This window comes from Vigna umbellata, chromosome 4 (assembly GCF_029865625.1).
Source record: "Vigna umbellata cultivar VRB3 chromosome 4, Vumbellata_1.0, whole genome shotgun sequence".
Taxonomy (NCBI): Eukaryota; Viridiplantae; Streptophyta; class Magnoliopsida; order Fabales; family Fabaceae; genus Vigna; species Vigna umbellata.
The window spans coordinates 59,730,661-59,738,826 of NC_142168.1; positions in this window are offsets into that span (position 1 = coordinate 59,730,661).

Sequence of the window (8,166 nt, forward strand, 5' to 3'; positions counted from 1 at the left end):
GGATTTCTAGAACCGCCGGAAAATAATTTAGGGACTAAAAACATATTTAAACCTTGTTTTTATTATCATTCGCAATGTTCTGATTGCAAATTTATAATTTTTCTCTTCAGTGTCCTTTTCACACATTTTAATATACCATTGAATGTTGACCATAAACATTCAATTTGTATTTTATAAAAATATGAATGTTGCGTGGATATATCCACAAATTTGTTCAACTAGTAAGATTATTATTGAATCTAATAAAATATTTGGCGCTGTAATAAAGTCTAATAATGTCTAAAATTAAGTATATGCAAGTAAAAGCATCTTGATATACCCAAACTATATACATCTAAAATATTTTTTTAAAAAGAGAATATAATCGAAACACTCTTTCAAAAATTAAAAAGTAATTGGAATTTCTTTTAGAACTTAGGACGTAATTGAAATCTTTTAAAAAATAAAAACTAACTTAAAATGTTTTTGTCTACCAATTACATTTTATTTAAACAAAAGGAAAGATAAGAAAAGAATAAAACTTCGTAACCGTTTGAACTTGGAGACAAGGCATCACTAGTACAATAAACAGAAACGATAGCGGTTATTTTTACATATAGGCAGCGGTTCTCGAACCGAGGCATATGCAGACGAGGCAAAAAGTCTGATATTTTTGGCCTCGGTTGAGAACCGAGGCATAAAAGTAAAGGATTTGGCTTCGATTCAGCCTTAACCGAAGCAATATATCCCACCCTACTGCCTCGGTTGTAGCAGGAACCGAGGCAGTAGACTTTTTTTTCCCGCCTCGGTTGTGTTTTTTAAATTTGAAGTTGACCTCAGAATTCACGTTGTAGGTGAGATAAACTTGTTAAACTATTCAAAGCAGGAAACATAAAGCAGTTTGAATGTGTTTCATTCATTCTTTTATTTTAAATTATAAAAATCTCATTTTTTAATGTAATGGGGATTCCTCGATCATTTAATGTAACTACTGTTTGTTCTTACTTTATCTTTTATTATATTTAAGTTATAAAAAATATAAATAATATATATAGAAAGAGAAGATATTCATAAAAAAAAGCAAGTATTTGTTTTGAAGTATTAATAGCCCGTAACAGGTCCACCCAAACTTATTCTGAAAAGTTATTTAACAACAACACATCCGCGAGCTTCTGAAGCAAGCCACTCCTCAACCAAACTACACGCTTTCCTCTCAAGCTGATTAAGCTCAAGATCTACAACAGCCTTCACCAAAATCACCTCACAATCGACATCTCCGGAGACACAACAGTCTGCAAATCCACCAGCAATGGCATCTTTCTCACCCAACACAATCATAAAGAACATGGCGGCAGTGGAACTTCAAAAAGGGAGCAGTTTTAAGAAAACTTACCACGAAGAACAAAGAAACGGAATGAACGCCGTGGCAGCGGTGCAGCGTTGGCGGCGCGGTCCAGTGGTGGCAGTGGAGGCGTGGTCCAGGAGTGCAGCGGTCGTGGTGGCAGTGACTGGAGAAGAAAGACCAGTTTTGCGGGGAGAAGAAAGAGGAACAAGAGTAGCGTAAAAATGTTTTTACGCGTCTGGAGGTAAGATAAAGCAAGTTATAGGATGCCCAGAAAAACAAGTTATAAGCCTCGGTTTACCAGTCACCCGAGGCATCAAGATCACGTGACGGCAGCACCTATCGCATCGGGTCTCCAGCTGACCGAAGTAGTAGACGAGCTTTATACACCCGGTGGTTGTTAACCGATGCCGTATCATGTGCACAGATGTCCAAATGGGTCAGATGTTCAGATGGACAACACATATTGCTTCGGGTTCCTTGATGACCGAGGCAGTATAGCGGAATTCAAAAACGTATTGCTTCGGATCCCAAGTTGACCGAGGCAATAGAGCTGACTGTCAGCCTTAAAGTCAAATGTGCAGAATTTTCTAGGTTTTAGGCATCGGTTCAGTGTGAACCGAGTCAGAAAAGTTCACCTTATTTACAATACTGCCACCGCGTTTTAATAGACTTCGGTTCCACTGAAAACGAGGCCTTTTGTGCGATTTTAAATCTAGTTTTTTTACTAGTGCATGCATTATTTTTTTCTGTTTCTATTTCTTTTATGTGCTTTGTTTTTATTATCATACGTATTGTTCTGATTGCAAATTTATAATTTTTTTCTTCATTGTCCTTTCCATACTTTTTAATATACCATTGAATGTTAACCATAAACATTCAATTTCTATTTTGCAAAAGTATGAATGTTGACCATATCCACCAATAAAATAAATTGTTAAGGCGTAAAAGTCTTTGTAAGGATATATACTGGAAAGGAAACTATATAGTAATTATTACTGAATCTAATACAATATTTGGGGCTAAAGAGGAAATAAAGTCTAATGATGTCGAAAGTTAAGTATATAGAAGTAAAAGCATCTTGATATACCCAAACAAAAAGAGGTAAACTTTTTATATATTACAGTATTAGATATTTTATATATTAGAGTATTATCTTTAGTTACTTTGTTATTATTTTTTATCTGTATTTTGAGTTTAGTTCATATTTTTTTTATTGTAAATAAAAAATTTTATGTGTATATTCAACACAAAAGAGATTAATTTTATACATAATTTTCACTATATTCAACATAAATATCTAGAGTCAAGTTTTTTGGAAAAATGTTCGTCGTTCGTGCTCAACTACAATCATCGTCGTTGTCGCTACCACCGTTATCACTATCGTTCGAGCATCAGTTTTAATCGACAACACATGATTTTGCTCGTCTCGCCCAAGCGACCAGAATACTGTTGGTATCACTATCATTGGAGTCCAGACGCATTCTCATGCACCAATCACAATTTGCTTCCGCTATACTAGCCGTTAGTGGCAGTGCGTGTGTCATCCTCTTCGGCGCTGACCACATTCGTTGGACTCGTCGCAACCTCCTTTCTTTAGATATATCCTGTTGTGTTGATTGAGCCTCTTTCAGGTTTTAGGTTTTTACTCTCTCTTGCTTGGTCATGGCTTCTTCCCCTTCTGACATCTCTTTCATCACTAATATGTCTGACTCGTCCATATATACTAACTATGTCAATGTGCAACATTTATCTATTGATAAGTTAGATGACAATAATTATGCGATTTGGGCATGAGATGTTAAACTTTGGCTTAAGAGTCAGATGTATGTTAATCATATTACTCAGAACATGAAAACTATTGATTTCGTTGCGATTACGTGTTGGTTGAAAATTGATGCTCAATTATGCATTGTTCTCAAGGGTACCTTTCACTCTTTTTTAAAACAAATTTTTCATTCCTACTAAACAGTTTGTGTGGGTACCTGCATCAAAACCATTAAGTTGTTTTGCAGGAAAGTAGCTACTACTGTACCAGAAACAGAGCTCAAGGATGAACTTCAAGTGCAACAAATTTTAAGCTCTGAAGTATCTACTTGTGGTAACTGTATCAATTTATTTTTCATCCATTCATGCATCATAAATAACTGTATGAATGATTGTTATATGCATGATTGATAAATGTTTGTATGATTGATTTGTTTGTGTGAAAATCTGTTAACGCGATTTTTAATCGATTGTATTATGAATAGAGTTGACTATGTTCTTTGTATGTGTTTCTCTATTTTTGGAAATGCTTTGTAAAACACAAAGTTGACTATCAAATTAACAAAATCGATTATTTCTCTGTTATGAGCCTCCTCTGTTTTGAAAACCTAAAACTGTTGAAATCGATTGAATTTTGTTTTACTACGTAAGTGGAAATTTTGGGTTCCCTCCAAATTAGTTTTACTGGTCTATTAACTCTAAACAAAGAAATTTGTCACTCACGCTTTCTCCGTAAACATTGAAATCCTTTCCTCTTTGGTATTCTGAGTTTTATCTTCCACACCCTATATCAAATGGCATCCTCTTCATCTCAAAGAAAGAGAGTGAAGACACTAGGCCACAAGAATATGAGGAAAGGATCAAACTTGGACAGATGGATCAACGACGATAGTTCGTAGTCAAATTTCCTAGATTATTGGAAAAGGAGGAAGCTGATCACTCACAAATATCTAAAACTTAGCTTTTTCAGGAAAGAGGAATTTTTGTTTCAAAGTTGGTTGAGCCGTCAAGGCTTAAAGAAATTCATTGAGATGGTCGACCCATGGTACCCTGAACTTGTAAGGGTCTTTTACTCTAATCCAAAAATAAGTGATGGAACACTTTGTTCCAGAGTTAAGGGTGTAGATATCAAGCTGACTGATAAAGTATGGACGAATATTGCTGGCTTCAAGTTAGGAGGAGAGAAATGTTATCTGGGCATAGAAGGATTTCATAAATTCTCAGTATATCAGGATAGTCTAAGAAATCCAGATGAAATAAAAGACTATTCTCACTATAAGACCGGACAGATTCAGAAGGATGAAAGGTTGGTTGTCTTTGTCATATCCTGGATATTGATGTCAAGGGGTAGTAACCATGCACAAGCAACTACGGAAGACCTATATCTTCTAAAGGATATCAAGGAGAACATTTAAGTTGACTGACTTACTGTAGTATTTGAGAACATGCTAAAGGTAACAAGATTGGAGTCGACCATGCTACCTTATCGTGTCTTCATCTCCAATGTTTTGATTCATTTTGGAGTAGAGTGTGTCAATGAATCAAGCGAGTCATATGGCAGGACAAACATGATATACAAATCTGCGTTACACCACATGGGTCTACAACATACTCCTGATGGTTGGTAATTTAAAGATGAGTATATTGAAGAAGATAATGATGTTGTAGGATCATCTTCCATTTCCTACAGACCTCGATCTGAATTTGAAAATGCTATACTAAAGGAAATAAGGTCTTTAAAGATTGTTTGCCAAGGAATCAGGCAAGATGCATTGGATATAAAAGAGCATCTGATTTTGGATGCTCAAAATGAGGAGGTGGCAGATGAAGAGATTCTAGTAAGGAAGGTAGTACACCAGTAGGGAGTAAAACGAATGAGATGGAAGAAGATGAAAGTCATGATGACAATGTTGGTGAAGAGAGCAACAATGACATGCTTCTTAATAATTACTTGAAGAAGAAGAAGAATAAGAAAAGAATTTAAAATCAATCAGTTGTTTTGTTGCGATCTTATGTTTTCATGTTTTATTTTGTAATGGTTGGCATTATTTTCCATAATTCTTTTTTGGTCTATATCTGATTGTACTCATTGGTTGATTATTAATGAAATCAGATTTATTTTTTTTCAATCTGTGTTTGAATGACTTGATGTGTATATCAACTTAATCAGATTGGAAATTGTTTATCATGTGTGTATGAATGCAATTTGCTCATTATATTGTTACATTCACATTATTCCTTATTCATACATTAACTGTGTTAACTATTGTAATGAATAAATGCTAAAAAAGCTTGATCTGGAAAAGCTTGAAAGGTTATGTAGGAACAATGCTTGCTGTCTGAGATCAAATGGAAAATCAACAATGTTGTACAGCAAAGAAAGTTGATTATGATGATATTCAAATCAATTGGGTTTCGTCATTGGGTTTGAAGTTTCCAAACTTATGATATCTGATAGCTTTAAACCTGTTTAACTATCTCTTGATTGTTTATTCATCTTATATCTCTATGTTTATCCGCTGTGTATATGATTAATGAGATAATAAGAGACTAAAATGTTTTCATAATTCATCATGTATCAATATGCTCAAACAAGAAGTGATAAAATTTGATCTGATACATTGTTTGAATATGTTTTTATATGCTCTGATACTTACTCTGATATGTTTGCATTATGTATTTGTGCTTTGAGATTAATACATGTGTAATGACAGGGGGAGCATTGCATATTGATGATTAGTTCACATGTTTTCATTAAGGGGGAGAAAACATAAATGTCATGTGACTGTCATTGATAGGGGGAGCATCTAGATCATTCAATTACTATAACTGATGCATCTTTATCTGATTGATTATCAATGTTTCAATTACAAATTGTATATCTTTTTTTATAATGCCCAAAGAGGGAGAATTTGATGTAATTGGAGAATTTGATATAATCTGTGATTGTGAATGTGTGTACGAAGGTGATTTTATTAATCATGGTTGTGCATCATCAGAAAAAGGGGAGATTGTTGAGATTGATGATAGGAGGAGCACAGGTTTAGCTAAAACCTACACAATCTCAGTGATGACTGTGTTTTTGATGATGACAACACATAATTAATAATAACACATGTGTATACAGTGTTATACATGTTATATGTTTTTGCTTACTGTGTTATATTTGTACAAGCATATGTGTGAACATTATTGTGTTGTGTAAAGCATACCATTGTGTTTAATATGTGATTTTATATGTGTATGCATAACATAAGTGTTCGGAAATGAAAAACCACAAGCACTTTGGTTGAACTTTAATGTTGGTAAAACAACAGTTTTAAGTCGATTACATTATGGGATGAATCGATTAAAACTCGTGGGTTTGCACAAACTCTTTTCAAGTGTGCTGTGAGATATTTTGAAGAGAAAAGTTTTCAAAAATTGTTCTAAGTGTTTTACTTAATCGACTGTATGCTTCTAGTATTCGATTAAGTCTGTGAAGTTTTTGAAAACTGTTAAATGCTTGTCACAACTAACATACCGATCATATTTTTAAATATGTTGACCAAGCATTTATTGCAAGTCGGTTGTATTAAATGTGCATTCAATTCAATGTTGTGATTGTTGTTAGTATGTTATAACTGCAAAGTGTATTCGACTAGATTAATAGCTAAATCGATTGAAATGTGTCTGATGTGTGTAATACTATAAATTGACGCTGATTTGAATTATGTAAGGACTTTTGGATTTTAACACTTTCATATCTTTCAGAAAACACTGTGATTCCTTACAGGGGAAAGAAAAGCTCCAAGAACCAGAGGTTGACCGTGGTGATCAAGGCTTAGAGGTTTCTTGAGAAGCAAGATTTGTTGGGTTTGAGCATCTGATCAATGTGCACAAAGAGGTGTACTCTGCGTGATCAAGAATTTGCAATCTGTGAAGATTGGCTGGTTTCCCTGTTGTGATTACAGGAAGAAGAATTGTGTTCTTGACTTTGAGGGTGGCCCAAAGGGTTTGACAACAGAAGAGGGTGTTCTTGCTACGTGTCTGTATTGTTTACTACCTATATTAAATTATAGGATTAGAGAGGTGTTTTACATTTTTGACGTGAGGTCGTTGTAAAAACCTTGGTGTAAAAACCTTAATATTTATAGTACATTTGCTTCTTGTGGTTGGAAGGACACTGGATGTAGGTTTGGTCGAATCAATATAAAAACCAGCATTTGAATTCTCTAATCCTACACTTTTTCATTATAGTCGATTAAACTGTTTGTGTATTCGATTAAGTGAATTGTTTCATTACATATCATTTTACTTGCGATTCAAGAAAAGCGTAAAGACATCCTATTTTTTGAAAAAGATTTTGAAAGCTTATATTTTTATGCTTCACCAATTCACCCCCTCTTGGTGTGAGAAACTAAGACATTCTTTTTTAACAGACATGAATTGGAGGTGAAAATGCGAAGGGGAAGCATAATTGGAGCATGGAACAACTACAAAGAACCTTGAGAAACGTTGTGCACCTCTCTACGTTTTCAATTTCTTCCTTATCTCTTCAATTTTGTAAAACCCTAAGTTCTCCTCCATGAAGGGCTTTTCTTATTTGTTGAGATTAGATGTAATAAACTGAATCTTATGTATTTTGTGATGTTAATACATATGCTTTTCTATTTCAAAGTTAGTATTTGATTTTTGTGCTTAATGCTTATTGTGGCTTGATCACCCATGGCTTGAATTGTAGTTCTTGATGTATTGGGAAATATGAAATGAACTTAGAACTAAAATTGGATATCTAATGAAGCTTGTATCCAGGGATAGAACATGATACATTAATAATTTTAAAACTCTTGAACTTAATGCATGGTTGCTTGTTGAGGATTCAAGGAATTGAAACTTGATGAGTTTATCATAGGTGCAAAGTCACTAGGGATAGGCTTTAAGTATAATTGTGATTTTGTCTTGAATATGGAATTGAGATGATTATTAATACATGAGAATAAAGTGGATAAACTCTAGTTTTAACAAATTGTAGATACTTTATGTTAAATTTCTTACACAAACTATTTGATAAAAATACCAAAAAGAGTTTATTGTGT